The sequence below is a fragment of the Cygnus olor genome, chromosome 6, assembly GCF_009769625.2.
Source record: "Cygnus olor isolate bCygOlo1 chromosome 6, bCygOlo1.pri.v2, whole genome shotgun sequence".
Lineage (NCBI taxonomy): Eukaryota > Metazoa > Chordata > Aves > Anseriformes > Anatidae > Cygnus > Cygnus olor.
In genome coordinates this window covers 441,302-460,794 of record NC_049174.1, presented here as the reverse complement: position 1 = coordinate 460,794, position 19,493 = coordinate 441,302, and the positions used below count along the sequence as shown (strand labels likewise).

At 41.1% G+C, this 19,493-nt stretch overlaps 1 protein-coding gene across 6 annotated transcripts in view; it reads left to right on the top strand.

Annotated features, from left to right (window-relative positions):
• The first annotated feature begins 2,100 nt into the window (after window positions 1-2,100).
• Window positions 2,101-19,493, top strand: part of SPATS2L (spermatogenesis associated serine rich 2 like) — a 78,378-nt gene continuing 60,985 nt past the window's right edge. For 3 of the 6 annotated variants that reach the window (XM_040562065.1, XM_040562069.1, XM_040562062.1), the window contains exon 1: window positions 2,112-2,220. The gene's annotated coding sequence lies outside the window, so the exon portion shown is untranslated. Of the gene's footprint in view, window positions 2,221-19,493 lie in introns of all 6 variants that reach the window. The other 3 variants (XM_040562066.1, XM_040562063.1, XM_040562067.1) reach the window with 3 other exon arrangements.

Here is a 19,493-nt window from a genome sequence, read left to right as displayed (position 1 = left end):
TTTAGTCCCTGAAAAGCAGTTGGCAGCTGTTGCATCGGTCTCCGTTGAAGAGCTCCTGTTCCCTGAAAATTTGTTTGAGGTGGTCATTCGTAAACCTCACTGCAGAGCATTTATGATTTCTTCTCTGTTCTCATTCTGGCCTCTACTTTCAGTTGTTGTGGGTGGCAATTTCCTTGTGCCAGCTTTCGCATGCACCTGCGGACTTCCCAAAGCTTTTATTCTTTGTTTTCCCATTTGTTTTTTTCCTCACTTGTGTTTAGTACCTAGACACCTCAACCTCAGAACTGTCCAAATACACCATTTCTCACCAGCAGTGTTGGATTTCCCTGCCCAAAACCACAAAAAAACAACAACCAGGAATTGTTACAGGAAGTAATTTCAATGTACACAGGGTAAAAAAAACTTTATTGGCAAATACATAAAAAGTAGACCATTTGATTTTGATTTAACTTTTCTATATAAATTTATATAGTTCATTTCAAATGATTAACTTTCTTTTAGCCACTACTTTTTAAAAAGTCAAAAGTAAAGATATGTAATGAAGTTACCACTTTGGTTTTTGAGACCACTGCATTGTCATGGAAAAACCTAAACTATTTCTGGCTGTTCCGAAGTTGTTCTTCATATACCATCTACGGCCATTGAAATTAATGAGAAAATAAAAGAAGTGACCTTTGACTGAGCACATACAGTTTATGTGTGAGCTAAACAGCAGGATCCTTTTTCATTCTTCTTTTTCCCACATTCTCCCTGCTCTCTCCCATCCAAATACAATTTGCAAAGCCTTCAGAGCCTTTCATCCTGTGTGTTTTCACTGTGTTCCTTTAGATGAGTCTCAGCTTCATGATTCACATCTATTATCTTGTGTGGAAAGGTCAGCAGCACCTTTGTTTTATGAATATAATGCACTGTTTTCTTGAACTTGAGAATCATTTCCACAACTCACAGACAAAATTCATACAGTTCAGGGTGCAGATAAATGTCAGTGGTACTTTAGTGAGAGTACTCTGAGTGCAAATACAAACCTGGACATTCAAAGTTAAGCTGTTTAAAATAAACCAACATTTACTGCAGATCTGAACAGTTTTGAAGATGCAATTCCAAAAGAAATGTTAATTCTGAACTTGTGGCCACACTGTATCATTGAGCATTTACTTTGTGCCCAGCTCTCTGAAGGAGATGGGCGAACCCATCCGCTACATGAAGCAACTGCACCCAACCAGAGTAGAAGGGAGCTTCTCTGGGACACCAACACCACCAAAAACCGCGTGCTGTAATGCCGAGCTGGTCCCCTGCTAAGCCACTGACCCGCCGTGAGGAGGCACACCGCCTGGCTTGGAGGATGGGTTGGGCCCCTGCTCGTGACAAATCCCGCCTTGAGTTATTTTCCATGCCAAGGTCTGGGAACCTTTGGCTGAAAACAGCGAGGACCCAGTGCTGCCTCCAAGCTGGGCTTGGCAGTGTAAGCAGTTAATTTTCTTGCCGAGGGTGGAAAGATAAAGTAGAGGTGTGTTAAAGCCAAGGGAGCCTCCTCTCCATTTGCAGAAAAAGAGGCAGGTAAAGATTTTTAGAGGAAGTGCTACGATTTTCCAGTCCTTGGGGCTCATGTTGCTAGCAAAGATGAGAACTGGTATGTGTTTGGGTCGAGGGTACCGCCGGTGATGGTGTAAGACACCAATACTGACAGTAAATCCAGATTACAGTTGTTTATGGAAAATTTGCTGTAGTTTTCTTTAGTTCCAAGCGTGCGGCTGTATCTGCATGTTCTAGTGTTTAAATTTAAGGGAATAGTTATTTATTGCTCCTGTACCATTGGGTTAACAACCCAGACTATGCATTTGTGCTTTTAGGCAGTATTTTAAAACACCGATTCCTGAAAAAACGGAGGTAATTTTTTATTTTTATCTCCGGGGAGCTTGCCAAGGAGCCTTCTCGGACGGGAAGCTTCAGGGGCTGGCAGCTCTCGGTGACGCTTGCTTAGCCGTGCTTGGCGAGGGGCTCCGGGGAACCTCCTCACCACGGGCCCGCCGTTAGGGAGCTGGGCCGGGGGAAGGCCGTTGCTGGGGACGGCGGCCGTTGCGGCCGTTGGCGAGGCGGGCCCGGGGCGGGGCGAGGGGCGTTCCCCGGCGGGCTGCCGGCCCTGCCACCGCCGCGCCCCGCTGCCGCCCTCCCGGCCTCTACCGCGGCGGCACGGCATCGCTGCGGCCCGGCGGCTCTGAGGTAAGGCGCCGCCCTGCCCTGCCCTCCCTTCCGCACTGCACCTGCGCCGGAACCCCCGGGAGGGTGAGGAGCCCTGCAGGGGCAGGGAGGTCTCTGTGGCGGTGGGGGAGGCCGGCCGCTTCCCTAACGCTTCGCGACCCTGAGGTGCGCGGGCCCCTCCGGAGGCACGGGGAGCGCGGCCCTGGCCCCTCAGCCCCGGGCCGGGGTGCCCGGGGAGCCGCTCTGCAGTCGATCGCCATTGCCCGCGGCTCCGCCGGCCCCTAGGCGCTGCTGGAGCCCTGTTGGGCTGCGCTGCTCCAGGCTGTTCAGTAACAGCTTCGGGCATAAATGATTAACGGGATGGGAGCTGGCGCTGTGCCGGTGCAGCCCTTCATCCCCGCCTGGCTTCGCAGCCAAACGCGCTGAGCCAGCGCTATGTTTGCTCCTGAAATGTTGCCTCACGTTTCTGTATGGGCTGTGGAGCGCTGCTGTGAGCCCTGACCTACTGTACTGCAAGGTAGGGACGAAGGTTGCTGTGCCCTAGCTCCTGTTCCTGCACAAGTGCACCCGTTTAAGGATTTAATTTGTCTGTGCCACGGTAAAAGACTGCTGAGGTGATAGGGCTTTTTCTTTTTTTATAACGTTTGTTGTCTTTCTCACAGTGAATGCAAAACGTAATCATTAGGTGTGGAATTTGTCGGTAAGCAGAGAACTGGCAATGTTTTTTTATTTTCTATCATTATGCAATGCTTCCATTGTTGAGCTATAAATGAATAGCGTAAGTTTCCTCCTCAGCCTTGTCATCATGCACTCTGAATCACTTTTACTTGTTTTCTTTAGGAGAGATAAGAGGTACCTCAGAATCTCCATCAGTTTCATTCCAGGTCACATTCTCCTGCATTGGTTTGGTTGATTCCAGCTTGAACATGTACAAAAGCTTTACATGCTTCAAGGCAACTAATATTCTTCTGTGGGAATTCCTTTCTGTTAACTTCTTTATTTGAATTACCCGTGTATGTTATGAAGCATCTTCCTCCTGTTTCTTTAGGCTCCTGATGCAACCATAAAATGCCATACAAAACATGATTATTCAAGGAAGGCCAGCTAAAGACTTTGTACGTTGAAAGTGGAAAGGAGTGTTGCATCTAAAATGCCAGGGCTAACCAGGAACATATTTGCACTAGCCATGCAAGAAGCCCTTCTGGGAGGTAACCTGTTGAATGCCACTAGTTAGAGTCTTTAAACTGCTGTGGGCTGGACACTGTCCTGCCACAATTGTTTCTGTGGATGCAGTCAAACTGTGTAAACATGGAATGGTTTCCAGGTTAGAATCGGCTGAGTTTTATGAGGCTTCATCAGAGCCTGCTGAAGCTGAATGCTGCTGCTGGGTTTTGAGTGTTCTGCTAATTGCATTAAGGGAGTTGAAGAAATTTGGCAATTTAGGAGAACAGCAGTATCTGTTAAATGTAATGAGACACCAATCAAGATAAGGATTGTACTGTGTCAGGTGCTTTATAAGCATGAAACAAGGTAAGGTCACAACTCTGGGAATTGTACTGTATAAGAAAAGTGTTATGATTAAGATGAAGGAAATTAAACGTCCTTCAAAGTGTTTACAGGACTGCCCTTAACTGAAGGGTCTGCTTCCACAGTCCTTACCCAGGCAGTTGCTTCTGAACTTAATGGACCCTGAGAAGGAACATGTGCTTGAGTCTGTTTTGTTTGGCATTTAGTAATAAGCCTAAAAATTGAACACAAGCATCTCCGAGTACTTTCTATGTTGAGGAAGTTTGGGTTCTGAATCTAGATCAGTTTTTCTTACCTATGCTTTCTCAAAGAAAGGGAAACAAGGCAATGTCAGGATACCTTCTTACCATTTCTGAAATTTTAAGGGCATACTTGTCCAGAACTGAAACTTATGGTTTGGGTCTACTTTTAAGAGAAAGCACAAGATTCCAGTGGCCTGAAAAATGTTTTATGTTTTACGTTCTCTCCTAGCAGTGGTGGAAGTACCAAAGCCATGCCTGTCAGTAGTTACAGCTAACCTGTGTTTGGTGGTAATTCCCCTACATCATTATATTTGTGTTCTGTTTTGTCCACGTGTTGCCTCCATTGTCGTTCTAGGGACTGTATTTTCCAGTATGTTTTCAGGGCTCAAATCTTAAAGGTCTTTGCACACTGTTAAGTAATATTAGTTATGCAGAATACAAAAAAAAAATAATCCTCAAGCACTTCCTCAGAACAATCTGAAGTGGTGCTTTACGCATCCAAAGGAAAGGTCAAACTCCACTTTTCACTGTGCACTGGAGGATTTTAAAAGTAAAGCTACATAACAGTTTGGAGCAGAAGACTCAGGCAGTGAGGCTTTGCACAGAGATCGAGGGAAGAAAAACAACTTGTAGGTGATTGTAAATTGTAGTTAACTTGTTGTTAATATTAAGGATTTTATTGTCTGTGCTGCTCTGGGGGAATACGACCTCATACCTATTGCTGTTGCTATTGTCCCCTATGTCCTTACTAGTTTTGTGTGCTTTCCCTATCCTTGTGTTTCTATCTCCTTCTTTCTGCCCTTTCTTCTCTCCCCAGATGGTTCATGAGTTTTCTCGTCAAGTTTTCTCCTTCATGTACAAAAGTGAAGAGTTGCAAAATAGTTAACTTTGATAGCAAAGTGTCTATTTTAGTCTAGACTTTTGGCATCCTAGTCCATCGCCTTCCCCCTGTTAAGAGTTACTTGTAAGCATCATTGTGTAGCGTTATTATATCAAAAAATTTGGCCTTGAACTTCACTGATGTTAGCAGGGGGCTGCAGAGTTCACACCTCTTTGCCCTGTTTGTTTTTGAGCACCTCAAGCTCAGGTAATGCCGTCTTGTAATACACCAAAGCCCAGCTCCATGCCTGATGTGATTTGATAGGATGGTCAGAAGAGCTAAATCCAGTTCATACCTGGTGTCTTGGCCAGTAGTGTGCACAAAATATATTGTTCCATTTCAGAAAGGGTTGTAGGATCACAAGGAATACGAACTCTGGGATGCTGGAGAGTGAAAACTGGCATTTTTGACTGTTTAGTTTCACAGTATGTGGGTGGAACAGATGGACGAATAGGGCAAGCTGTGACTTTTGTTTCTGAATGGAAGTGCAGTAATTTCCCTAGTTTTGGATATGGATTAGAAGAAATCAGGTTTTGCTTATTAGCCTCCACTGTCTTTCCTGCTGAATGTTTGTCTGTGTGAAGCTTATTTAGAAACTCCATAATGAATTCCTGTGTGCAAATCCCATTTTGGGTGTGCGTGCATTTGCATGTAAAACCTCATAACCAAAAGTGTGACTGGGGCTGGGGAGAAGCGAAACATTTTCCTACTTTTCAGAAGTCAGCAGACATAATTGACCTTTTTTGTGAGAGACTTCAGGAACAAACTTAAAAATTAGTTAAGAGCCAAATGCTGGTTTCTGGATTATAAAAATCTTTTTTTATGAAGAGGCCACTGTACACTTCATACGTAATAGCAAATTTCCTCAATTACTAAGTGATTGTTAAGCAACAGTCACAATGCTTTCAGCTATTATCCCAGTGTGATTACACTTACACTAGATCTCTAACTAAAAAAAGCTTCCAGTGATTTTATGTTTAGACAAGGCAAATAGTGCTTCAGACCCTAATTAGGGATTTGGAATAAAGTCAAAACTCTGCATGCATTTTCAACTTATCTTGTAAAACAACTAATATAGAATGCCTGTCTGTCTTTTAGTAATATGAAAGAAGCAATCCAAAAAATATGCTCGGCATATACATAGTAGGAAAGGGTTGTGGCATAATGTTTTCAAAGCCAGTTCTTTTCTGGGTTTGCTCTTAACTGAAGCTGTACAGTTTCTTCAAGAGCATGAGTTACAAATGAATCTGCGGTACTTTGTGACTCCTTGTCCTTTTCCTTCAGACAAAAGGCCCTTTCAATCCATTGTGGAATGGTCACTGATTTTCATGTGGTCATTCAAGAAAAGGATAGTGATTGGCCTTCGTAATAGGCCTTTCAGTAATCTCTCTAGTGGTTTGCTGACTGAAAAAAAAATGAGTATGGTTGTGTACTGTATCCAGTGCTTAAATTACTGGTAAATCTAATCTTTCAAGTATTGAAAAGGTAAGAGTTCAAAGAAGCTTCACCTGTTTGTGAATATCAATGTGCTGCTGCTCACAGTTGGAGACAGATTTTGGTCTGTGTCAACTGGTATGTTTTTTAGTTTAATGTTCGTTGGTGAAAGGTCTGTTCCTTTTCTTTTTTTCCCCCCTAAGTGTTAGGAAAATTAAACCTGATGTTTCCATGAACTGTGTTCTTTTGAGGTGGTTGATGCTGTTCTGTGTCCTCAGTGGTGTGGAGCAATGTTATCTGCTTGTGCTGTGTGTGGCCAAGTGGACAGTGAGTGATTTCTTGGAAATGTGATTATCCTGGAAAGTTGTGGGTATGTTTTGAGTTAGCGCTAAAGAAGCTCTGTTATGACTGTTGTATCAGCAGTACAGTCTCACTGAGTTGTTATCCTTCAGTGCTGATGAGGCCAACCTGCCTGGCAGCACTTTAAAATAAACACACGCCCCCATTCGGGGCAGTTAGCCTGGTATTTGTTGTCCTATCCTTGTGCAAAATCTGTGCAAGGATTTATGGTGTTCTGAATCTTATCTGGAACAGCACCAAAAGATAGTGTTTGTGTTAGATTTTTCTCAAGGTTGGTAGCTCTTCTGGATCCTGGTTGATTTGTGTTAGAAGCATGTGCACAGCTTGCCCTGAAGCTTCAACACCAGGACATCTGCCTGAGTACTCTCTGTGGTGCAGAGAAACACACTGCTTTTTATTGCTGCTGAAGGCTGATGCATGCTGGCAGCTGAAGGGGGGGTAGATCAGAACTTGAGACTTCCTTATGAATTTAGATAAAACTGCCAAGAAAGTGTTTGGGCTTCAGATGACTCTAAGCTCAAGCATGTACTGAAATGGTCATTTCAGACTGAATTACTACTTCATAATGTGTAAATAAGAAAAGCTTTCAGTATATACTGGCTTACACACATGTCCAATGTGTGGCTTCCACTTCTGCGTTACACTTAAGCCATCCACTTTTAATGTTTAAACGAGTGTCCTGTGTGAGTATAACTAAAGGCACTAAAAACCCTACATGTGCAATCTTGGTATGGTAATACTCAGATTGAGTGGAAATGTGTTCAGAGACTGTGGTTTATGCTAGCCATGGAAAAACTTACAAGTCTCAAAATGTCATCACTGTGGGACTCCTCCTTACTGTATTGATGGAGGGAATAACTATCTTATGCAGTAATACTAGCCTGTACAGAATTTGATTTAGTGATCTTTAGGACTCAGTCTGAATAAAGTGTTGCCTTTTTTGCTAGTTGTGTTTTCCAATAATAACTTAGTGCTGGCTGCAAATTGTTTTGAGCTGGCTGGTCTGTTAAGCTGTTGGAATGAATTTGTGCTTTTGTGTTAGGATGAGAGCTTGTGTTCCTTGCTCTGGAGCTGATGAGGAGTGTGATAGCATGGAGGCAGAGTGCTTGCACAGCACTTGGGTGGAGAGGCTTCCACAACTCCTGAGGGTTCCCATGTACTGCAGCTGCTTTGCTACTGCACTGGAAGAGGGAAACATATTTCTCATGAAAATCCGTGAAGAACTTGAGGGTTTTCTTCTTTCACTACAGCCAAATTACATTGGTAGCAAACATGGTAGAAGCCAGAAAGGAATGAATGATACATCTGGCCAACAGAGGCAGACAGGTTGAAAGATAAGGACAAGAACAACAGAAAGGAGTTGGAAGATCAGCTGGAGTATTGGATGCATGGAGCTGTAGCATGGGTAGGACAAGAGAAGGATCTGCCAGTGGTGCCCTGAAGAGGTCTGCTAAGTGAGGGAAGTGCATGTGAACTAGAGCAGCTGCTGTGTAAGAAGAGTGCCTGGATGCCTTTGTGTGAAGAGAGCAGAAGATGGTGGTTGGAAAGAGCCCTGGTGAGAGTGGAAGATCTGCGGGCTAGAAGGAGCACTGGCAGTCAGAGGACACAAGGTTTTCAACCTTATATGTTTAGATACTCCAGTGGAAATGAAAGCTTGTGAGGTGAGAGGAAGAGGGGGGGGGATTACAGGGAAGATCTTTTCTGTGTAATGGTAGTACAAGATCAGGGTTTGTCTGGCTATAATGGGAGTGAGTGACAGATAAGGATCTTCCTCAGGTATGGCCACATGGTTAAGGATCTAATGGAAATGATGGTCTTGCACTGATTCATATGTCTGATAGTGAGCCCAATTCTCTTGGGGCTTATGCTCACTGAAATCCACAAGGCAAGTTTGCCCCACTATCATTGCTTTCTTGTTGCTCAACAAAAAGTTTTTCACTTGTTCTCTGTTGCTAAAACTGCACACCTGTCTTTAACGTCCATTCTCTTGTGCCTTACTGACCTACACATGCTGATTTGTTACTAGATTGCTGGTGGGTCAGAAGGCTGGAGAACACGGCGTAGAGTTGATTACAGTAGATGCAATGAGATTTTTTTATGTGGCAAAAAATATTTTATCCTAAAAGAGGTAAAATAACCTTCTGAACAGTGGTGTATTGGGGAAACATTGGGCTGAACAGACAAGCAGCTTTACAGTAGAAGATCTCTGACTTGCTAATGTTTATCTCTGTGAAAGGGGACTGTGGATAGTGTCATAACTTGTCTGGCACATGCTTCAGTCAGGAAATTGACACCAGTGAAGTTGCACTTTTGTGATACTGGTGTAAATTTTGTATCTTATGATCTTTTTAGTTTTTTATTAAATTCTGCTAATTTTTTGTTATGCAGTTACTTTTTAGTACGAGATGGTTCTAACCCTCGAAGCATCAATGATGTATTGGGTCTGCAGCACAGCACAGCATGTAACCTCTCAATTCTTTCCTGTCATGAGAAGCTGAAGCCCTTCTATCTGAAATAAGTGAAATTTAGGTCCTCTGCAGGTTAGTTCCTGGGGAAACATTTCACACTAAGGCTCTGTCAGTGCTCCACATATGTTAGCAGTTCTGCAGCCCTTCTGATGTGAGGGGGGGTTGAGCACAATGTCCTTCCCCAGGAGTACTGCACAAGAGGCAGCTGTGGAGCAGGTTGCAGCAGCGTGCTGCTGCCTCTCACTCGAGTGCTCTGGTGCTTACGCAGTGCTTGGTCCTGAAACTTCTGTCAGCTCTGTGAGTGTGTTTGCAGTCCGCAGAGTGTGTTGCAATGAAAGGTGCTCTATAATGTGAAGAATAATATTTTATTTTGTAATGAAGAAGCCTACAAAAACAAGGAAATTCTGAACAAGGGCAGACAGTTTGGCATTCTGGAAAGTCACTCTGCTGTTGCCTAACCTGGCAACAGATGGTCATGTATGTAAATTCATCTATTACACTGCCATCAGCTGACAAAGAATGATGGGTTGCCTTTCTCTTCGCTAATGGGATGAGCTAAGATTCCTGTGGTAGCATTTTTAACATGATTTCCTTCTCTGAAGTTACAATGTATCTGACCCTGATTATTTTTACTTACTCTGCACATAATCCAGTAGAAAAGGTGGGAAGCTTCTAATTGCTGTCCTGGTGCTGGATTTTCAGAGATGTTGAGCACAAAGTTTTAATTTGAATTGTGTTTAATCAGGTCCTCCAAAAATCAGACTGCAGGTGAATGGTGTTACCTTCCAATGCATTTTAATGAGTTGCCAAAGAGAAAACCAGATTACTTAAGCTATTGCAAGGGACATATTAAATGGAAGAGGAATCATCTTGCAGTTGCAAGGTCTATAAAACTGTAAAAGGTTAGTTATTACTATTGTTGCATCTTATTAAAGGAATAAGGCAAAGTAAATGCAATTCTTAATAAAACTGATAGCGCACTTAAGATACCACTTAATATTTTAGTTGTTTTCTCTTGAAAATAGTATTTTCTTTTTAGATAGCAGCTGAGCCTGATATTAAAGATTCTGTAAACTAAAAAGAAAAGTCTCAAGATTACTGTTACTTATGACAAAAAATGGGCATCTTATATCATGATATAGTGCTTGTTCTAGGGTGAGCTCTGACTATCAGGCTCTGCATCATCACTGAGCTGCCTGAGGTTTCTTCAGTAGTGATTTAATAGAGGGAAATGGTCAAACAGCACCACAGCAAGTACCATGTTCTGTGATAACAAAAGACCTGTGTGAAGACAACTCATTTTGAAATCTTGGACTGTAAGGTAGGAATGTGGTGAAGCATCTTCATCACACGTGTATGGGAGAAAGGCTCTTGCAGAGCTGCATTTCTCCTGCAGGCCTTATGGCAAGCATGGGAAAACCACTGGAGCTGGCACCAGCTGGCAGCCAATGTGCTTTGGAATGACTGTTGCCGAGCGTGCTGTTTTATTTTTATTTTTTTTTAAACGAACTTGGTACCAGACTCCTAAAAAGCCTTTTCTTTTTGCAAGTTTAAAGTCTTCTGACATGGTCTTCATGGGTTTTCACTGCATTTTTCAGACAATTTCAGATTGTAGTACTGACATGGAAAAAAGCTTTGGGAAAGAATTCGCTGTTAATTGAAATGGAAAATACAGAGTTGCATGGGCTCTTGAACAGCAGATGGACTACTTAAGATAGAAGACATCAATTATTAAGTGACCATGTTAATGCAGATGTAGAAAGGTACTTGATCAGGGGTGAAAGTTGTTTTCTGTTGTTTTTTAAAACATGCAAAACCACACACACATACAAAAAAAAAAAAGCATATGTATACAAATAAACTGTGTAGTCAAAGGAAATGTTTGTTGAGCAGTCATGATAGGAACAAGGTAGAAATGTATCAGCTGCTCGTTTTCAGCCCTCCCTGGAATCTGCTAGGTAAGATTTCAGTACACGTGATACAAGGAAGTCTAAAGGAAGTGTGTGTATGATCTGTACTGTTGTACATCAGGAATGAAACAAAGATGGTGGGATTTACTCCAGTCTGACACTAGATGCTTTTTTTACATTAGTTTCAAATTTTGTGTGGTTTCTTCATTAAAAGGGTCAAGCAGATTTATCATCACACAGCTTGATCCTGCATCAGGTTCAATAGAAAGAAATGGGACCCAGCCCTTGCCTTTCCTAGCTGTTTCCCAAGATTGTTTGGAATGCCGTTTCCATACTTGGAGCATACGGTGAAATTTCAAGCCATCCAGGAGTCTGGCTGCTTTTGATGAGAATCCAGGATTTTTGTTGTTGTTTTTAAAACAAAATAAGAGTAACTCAGAAGTTGGCAATTTTGACTCAAAGTGGCTAAATGAATTCAGGTTGATAATTTGTAAAAAAGATTCAGCCTGAAGTCACATGAAGTAATCAAGTTCTCATAATTCCTTGAAAGGAGAAGCCAAGAACTGCTCCTAGGGTCCTAACGAGTACATGTTAGCAGCCATATGATAACATTCATGCGATTACTGACAGATGTGAGCATTCCTCTGTGAGAAACATAAGCAGCTTAAGTGCATTTAGCATCCAACGATCGTTCCACCAAAATGACAAGCCACCAGAAAAGAACTACTTGTATAAAGCATCTTTCAAAGCTGTTACAAAAATGTCTGTGTAACTCCGTTTCATATGCAATATGTGTATATAAATGGTAGGGCCAAAGCAATACCTAGATCTCAGCAACGCACCCAAGTTTGCAGAAAATTTTTAGTTTCTTAATTTTTTCTGTGACGTTAAAGCTGTGGGATTCAATTTCCAGTTGTGCAGGTATTGATTTGCCAGTTTCTGAGTTTGTCACTTAGGTGAAACAAGAAGAAGGTGGGGAGGAAAAAAAGACCAAGCAGCTCTCTGTTCTATTGGTTTAAGTAATGCTTGTTAAGCAACCTAGCCCAAGGATCTTGTCCAGCCATGGCTACATTGCCTTTCATGTGGGCTCCCTCCAGGGCTCTGCCTTGGTCAGTTTCTGAATTACCATTTAGAATCATTTTGTTCTTTTTTTTTTTTTTAAATTCACGGCTCTATCCCTTACCCTCCCATGATGATATAGTAGTAAAATTGAGGTCAAAGTAGTATCCTCAGGAAAGGCTATATTTCCAGAAATCTCTTCTTATGTAAATGTCAGGTGTGTACAGACTAGTTAATGGTATTTCTGATAATCGGTTGGATTTTACATCCTATTAGAATACTATGTTTTGTCTTGAGGCTTTTAATTATTTTGACTTATTTTTTTATATAATATATTATAGATATATTTAGGAATACCCTAAGCTTGAAGGTTTTCCTTAAATTTCTGTTACTTAACCATAAGGCATCAGTGCTGAAGGAAAACCCATCAGAGGTTTCACGTTTGTTTCTTAGAAGGCTAATGTTATGTACTGTGCTCTATTATAGTTCATATTTCTTTTTTGCATTACATTTGTTTTTGGGTTGGGGAGGGACAGGTCAGTTGCGGCAGAAGACTGCACTCTGAGTTTTTCCTTTTCTTCCTTGAGCTGGAAGTTTTGACATTGATAATAGGGAATTGGTGACAAACAAATTAATATGGCCTAATGCAATGATGAATGGCAGTCCTGTTGCTACTATTTTTAGATATGAGAGATTAAAATAATTGCCTCCCTCCTACCTACACCCCACATAAAATGCCTTTTCCATACAGAATGTTTGTAGTGCATTAAAAAAAATAGAAGAAAATCGTGTTTCTTCTCCCTTCTTTATTTTAGAGAAAATATAATTAAAGTAACTGAAGTGTATAAAGTTTCAATTCTTAGAGTGCAGGACTTTAAAACATAAAAAAAAAAAAAAAAACTGTTTTCCTTTTTTCTACCTTTTAAACTCATTCCTGGAAATCGTGTTACCAACAGGCTCCATAGTCCCATGCAACCATCTCTGCCTTTATATTTAGAGGAGGGATGTGGTCCTGCAGCAACAGTGGCAACCACAAGATGGAAACGGCTGTAATATGTTATATTCAGCACATGCACAAATCACATGGAAATCTTGCACTATAAACACTCCAAAAGTGATCAAATTCTAGTGCAAAGTGAGCTACAAGGTGAAATTTGGGGGTTCAGTTTTTCTGATGCATGCATAAAGCTGAATTGTTGCTGTCCTTCTCATGTTAAAGTGTGGATGGGAATGGGGTAGAGAATTGTTTATAAAATGATTTGCAAAACTGAATAAAAATATAAATGAGATTATTTCAGTGGTTACCTAAATCATACAGTTTTGGTGTTTAAGCCTGGCCTGTCCAAGGTTGTAATAAGGACCTCTTATCCCAGAACCAATGTACTCTGATGGCTCAGGCACTAGTCTAGTAATCCATCTGTTTTTCTCCCATCTCTGCTCTTGATACATTGCATTACCTTTTGTTCCTTCCTTGCCAACCTGCATTTCCTTTACTGTTTTTAAGTATTGCATGTCAGATATCCAAAATGCACCTAATGCAATTAATCATAACTCTTCCTGCAGATACTGAGTTTACCTGCCCCCTAGAGATGAGTTTCTGACATGAGTTTCTAAGTCCTTAGTATCATGATACTGCATCATTTTATTTTGAAGGTCTGGGTCTGTGAAGAACGGAGCACTCTTGCCCACTTTCTGAGTTTCTGATCAGTCTCTGATCAGCCTGTCACTCAGTTATAGGTATTTTTGTTGTTGTTCTCTCACCTGTCCCCTCTGTACTTTGCATGTGGATTTCAGCCATTTGCAGATCAGGTAGAGATTGTTTCACTCCTTTGGCAATTCTGTAGCTTTAAGTATAGGTTTAATGCTGAGTGACAGCAGTTGTATATTTTAACTAATGAAAAATACGTGTATCGCTGTATTTTAACTCAAAATCTGTTTTAATTGGAAACTTGCAACAAATTCATAGCACTGTTCAGAAAAGTTGAATGAGTCTTACTGTTATTGTTTGCTGAAACTATTGTACCTGAACACACGGAAGGAAAAAGCTCTTCTAAAAATGCCCCAACCACAAATGGCTTCTGACCCTGAGGCCAATCATAAACTTCCAGGAGCAATACAAATCAGGGTCCTGTGAAAGCCAGGAGTATTGTTTCCCTGGATGAAACGATCTGAATCTTGTAAATAGTAAAGGTAAGAACTGAGACTCAAGACCGGATATCCTGATGCATACTTTTCTGAACATCTCATCAATATAATGAGATATCTTGTTTTGATTAAAAGCTGATGAAGGCACCTCATTTTTTTTTCTCTATCCAAACTGGCACTGTATTAACATCTGTGGCTAACATAAAACATCATACATGTTGACATGGAAGGTCTTCCTGGCCATGGGAGCAGGGATGAAGAGCCAGGAGACTCCTCCACGTTGTGGAGATACTATGCAAGGGGAAATACAGGGAGCAGTTCACAAGCTGAGGGTGACAGTGTCTTTCTGCAAGTCTTACAGCTTCACTGTGAAATGGATTAGGGCTAGACATGCAACAGCTTTCCATGGCTATCAAATGCTGTTGACTCAGCAGCTCCTGATGGTTTCCTCCCACTGCAACAAGTGGTTTGGATTGTGCAGCAGCCCATGTGCCTGTCCTCCTCTACTGTGAGTCACCTGGTAGCACCTTGATTCACTGCTCTTAATATTCTGCATGCATAGTAGCATGTACCTAAAACACTATTTCTCATCTAGAGGGTCTCACAGGCCTTTAGGAACCCTAATCAGATACTGCAGGAAATAACGATGAAGAGTGGCAACAATGGACTTTCAGTCATTGAATACTAACAGTTTGATGTTAGTATGTTTTGTGTTAAACGAAGCGTTTTATATACAGGATGTGAAAAGATGTAGGCATTTCACTCCTGTTTTGTACCTTGGTTAATTCTACTTTTACAGTGTGCTGTAGTCCTGAACACACACCAGGAGTTGCTTGTATGGCTCATCAAATTCATTGCCTCTAGTAATTCACTTGGAGAACAGAAGCATACTTCAGAACTGAAGGTGAAAAACACTAATGTGGCTGAGGTAAATTTTGGTTTTTAGCATATTGGCCCATTGAGGTCAATGCAAGGTGGTCAGGCAGCATGTGTGTCTGAAATCTGCTTGAAATGTTAATAGATTTACTGATATATGAAAGCCTCATTTACTCATACTGAGAACTGTGGTTAAAAGGATTACGTTGAGTTCATTTCATCGGTGATGTGAGCAGAGAATATCCATGCAGCTCCGTCTATGAAAGTTAAGAGACCATAGAAACAAGAAAGGTAGGTTGTAGCTATACTTGTTTCTATTGTGTTCCTCCCCTATTCTACATAAACAAGCAACAATTTTAGGACATAAAATGGAAAAACATGTAGCATCAATATACTTCGTACGTCAATGTACTATGAGTTTAGAAATCTGAAATAAGTGGAAGTGTAATAGTTCTTAAAGCCAAGGTTGGATTAGAGATGGTAGCTTGGCCACGTTGCATGCAAGTGTCTTCCAAACAACTTTGTCATTAAACGTAGCATGTCATTTCTTTTTATTCAGTGTACCATAAAGTATGCAGACTATGTCTTGTGGATATTGCTGGAACAAACTTCACAGTTGTTATACCAAAGACACTTAGAGCAGATGTGCCAAGTTATAAGCCAGTGGCTGAGGTAGGGTCAACAGTAAATATGTGTTTGCTTCTAGGAAAGTAAGTACAGACTGGAATTCTGAATCAGTGATCCATACAGAGGGTGCTATGCCAATAAACTCAGCCAAGCTATGATTCCCTTTAGCGTAGGGTGGATCTGAGTTCACTGGAGACATTCCAGATTTGTACCAGTACTTACTTTTATCCAAGCTCATTTGCAGAAAAGAAAGCTGTATTTTTGCTTTATATTAGCAAAAATCCTTCATAAGTAAAGGACTAACACAAGCATTTCAGCTGAAGCCCAGGCCAACACACTTTAATCAAAGAAACAATAAGTTCCAATATGAACATTTTGCTCCAAAACTTTAGAGGTTATTTTGTTATTTATACGTCATTCCCATGAAATGGCATGAGTTAGTGTTTCATGGATCCTTGGGTCTCAGGGCTGTGAGAGCTCTGCATGCTTTCCTACGTGATCTGAAATACCACACAGGAATGAGATCTCATTATACTCATGACTGAATTTGGCCAAGATCCCCTGGGTAATTTTGCTCCTCCTTCCTATTAAAACTTCAAAAGGATCTAAAGCTATATTTGTAAATTGATTTTGTTATACATTTTTTCATTATGGTCCCATTCTTAGAATTTGTATGCAACAAGAAAAGAGGGTATTTTCCCATTCTACATGGAGGGAAGTCAAGAGTGGACTTTTATGTTAGAAGGAGTGTATCTAATCCCAGGTGCTCTATAATATAAAACCCAGGGCACATGCTTCATGGTTCTGTTCAGCTCTTTGTTGGAAGGAAAGAGTGGTGTGAAACAGCTTAGAGGACATCTGGCTGGGAGTTCTCAGTCCTCCTCCTCCTTTCCAGAAATCAGGATGGAGTGAGGTGGAGCAAACTGGAGGGATCCCATTGGCTCCTGAGCAGAGTGGGTGCTCTCAGAGCAGGACGCGGTGCTTGCTCCCAAGGGTGATGCTGTGTGCATCTCTCTTCTGGGCGTCCTGTCAGTAGGGATTGCCAGGTGCAATCCCTACTCCTCCTTTGTGCTTCATGTCCTGTTAGGTTGTTAGAAAAGTGGACTCTCAACACTGTAGATGTGACGTGATTTAGTATCAATGAAAGGTTCTGCTCTTCCTGTTCCTCATGTGATGTTTCTCACAAATACAGCAAGGGTGGTGGCAGTAGACCAAGTTTCTTGAAGCCACCCTCTCTCTATGTCCCGGTGTAACTTGGATGGGACGTTTCTAGGTGCAGTCTCTAGTTGGGTCATTTAGGTGTATTTTGGTCACTTAGTTGGTAGCAGACAGTAAAACCCAGTATCAGCTGGGTGTTAGCATCAGGAAAAGTTGTAAATCTGTTCCTCAGGATTGAGCTTTTTGCTCATCTGCATATTCCATGTGTTAAGCACACCTGCTGTACCTATATTATGTTGCTGTTAGTGCTGATCTCACTGTCATACCTGTGCCATTTAATTTCTGTAATGCTATCTACTAAATTGCACCGTAAGCTCACCGTTCACAGCACTGATACATTATCCACCTTGCACTGATTATGTTCAGTAGGTGCCTTTTTTGTGTCCTGAAATTGTACCTCATTCTGTGAAAAGCACGTTCTCAAATACATTTTCACTGCCTACTGTTTATTTAGATAAGCAATTCACCAACTTTTTTAAAAGCATCTTGTATGTATTATTTTCTTTGTCAGATTATGATTGTCTTGAAATACATATATATACCAAAACATACACACTGGTGTTGTTAGTAATAAAATGTTTGCTTTGGTTTTGGGTCAGTTGAAAAAAAAATGCTTCATAAAGTGCTGGAAAAAAAATATTTGAGACAGAGGGCATGATTGATTTCACTTGAGTGTGCAAAATATGAAGTACTAATCCTTTCATAAGCTCCTGTTCTCCTATTGGAAGGCTGAAGACAGATTACATGGTGGATGTGCCAATTTGAAAACAGTGGTGATAGTATGGTAATTGAGAATGAGGAATTCCAGCTGTCATTAATCGTGGAAGTTGTAAAATGCTTAATTGTTCTGATTTAGTAGAGATGAATGGGAGGATAGTTTCTGCCCAGAAAATGACACTGGATTTTTTTTGAACTTAGTTGTGTTTTTTTATCATCTTTTAGAATTAATTATAAGATTATTTTGTGTAAGCTAACGTACATATATTTACAGGGGTCTGCACTGAATATTCTAATAAATCTGTGGAGCTTATTTTTAACTTGTCACCACTTATGCAGAGACATTATTTTTGAGTTGCCTAACCTCTATAAAAGCAAGTTTTTCTGGCAGCTTGGCCTTTCAGTGTGCAAAATTGGCAAGTAAAACTCACAATGGACTCGAAGTGGCAGCAGAATTCAATTAAGAGGAGAGGCAGTTTTCACACAGGTGTGGGAGATGTGTAGAGTCCACAGAGTGTATGGACTCTTTCTCAGTTGTCTTAAGATCTGTGGAGGCCCCTGAAGTGTATAAAAATGGAGCTCCCAAAGCTCCTCTAGGCATATCCTGGCTCATCAGGGTATCGGTGATGGCCTTAACCAGGGCTCTCCAGCTTTGTGATGTTGCTTGGTTACCATCATTCCCACAACTCTCAAATAAAGCAAAGCAAATGTGTTTTGTTCTGTTCTTTTTCTTTAAAAAGTTCCAGTTTATGGACTGGTCTACTGTATAGATCCAAAAAAAACAAAACTGTAAATCCTCTGCAGCTTCTTTAATGATCATTTTTTTCCTCAAGTATTTCACTTGGCTACTCACAAAAGCTTTCTATTTAAAATATGTTTTTGTCAGTATATTGGACTAATTCTAGGATTCTGCACAAACTCATTAAGTTCAGAAGCTAGAATCCTGGCTAAAAGTATAGAATAACAAATAATGGTTTGTGCCATCAAGTAGACTTATCTGTCTTGCTAGCTGCAGCTGGTATACTGCCTTGTAGATATACTTTACGTGCATCCTTTGAGGGTAGGGAAAAGGCCACAGCTTAGCTTGGAATGCATTAGAGAATATTTCATTTATTAATGATGATAATGAAGAACTGTCATAACTGTTGGCTGATGATCTCATGTCATTTTGAGTATTTCTGAATGTAGCCTCAGAAGTCCTGTCCTTAGGAGGATAATTTTGACTCATGGGCTCATGTGCTTCAGTGAAAATCCTCATCTCAAATCCAGTTAGCCAATCTTGACGAAGTATATGGACACTGGGAACTGAATATAGCATAAGTGCCTGGGTAGCTGTTCTGTTGTCATCCCTGTCTCATGGAAGAATCTCTGTGAAATGAAAAATATCTTTTTTTAGTCACCCTCAGGCTGAAAGAGAAAAAATTTGAGATGGCCATTCTGTTGATATCTTACAAATGAATGTAAGTGTTGGGGGTTGTGGTTTTTTTTTTTTTTAAATGAAGTTAATTCCCCAGATAAGGTTTTTCTGGAAACTTTACATGTGGTTGAGTTTCTTCATAAGCAGTAAAAAGCTTTCATAAGTCTGCTAGAGTCATTAACTGCGTGCCTAGAGTGAGTTACAGAATTCCTCTTAGCCTTTTCTGCTCTCAGAAACAGTAAAATAATTGGAGATACCTGAGATCACCCAGAGATTGAGGAGGAAAAAACCCACATCTATGTAAACAAACCGTGGAAGGATCTATCAAAAGTATGGACGTGGTAGGAAGCAGGCAGCAATTCTTGTGGGAAGCAGAAAAGCATTGCCTGATGCTAGCTGTCTGAGTGCTAGTGC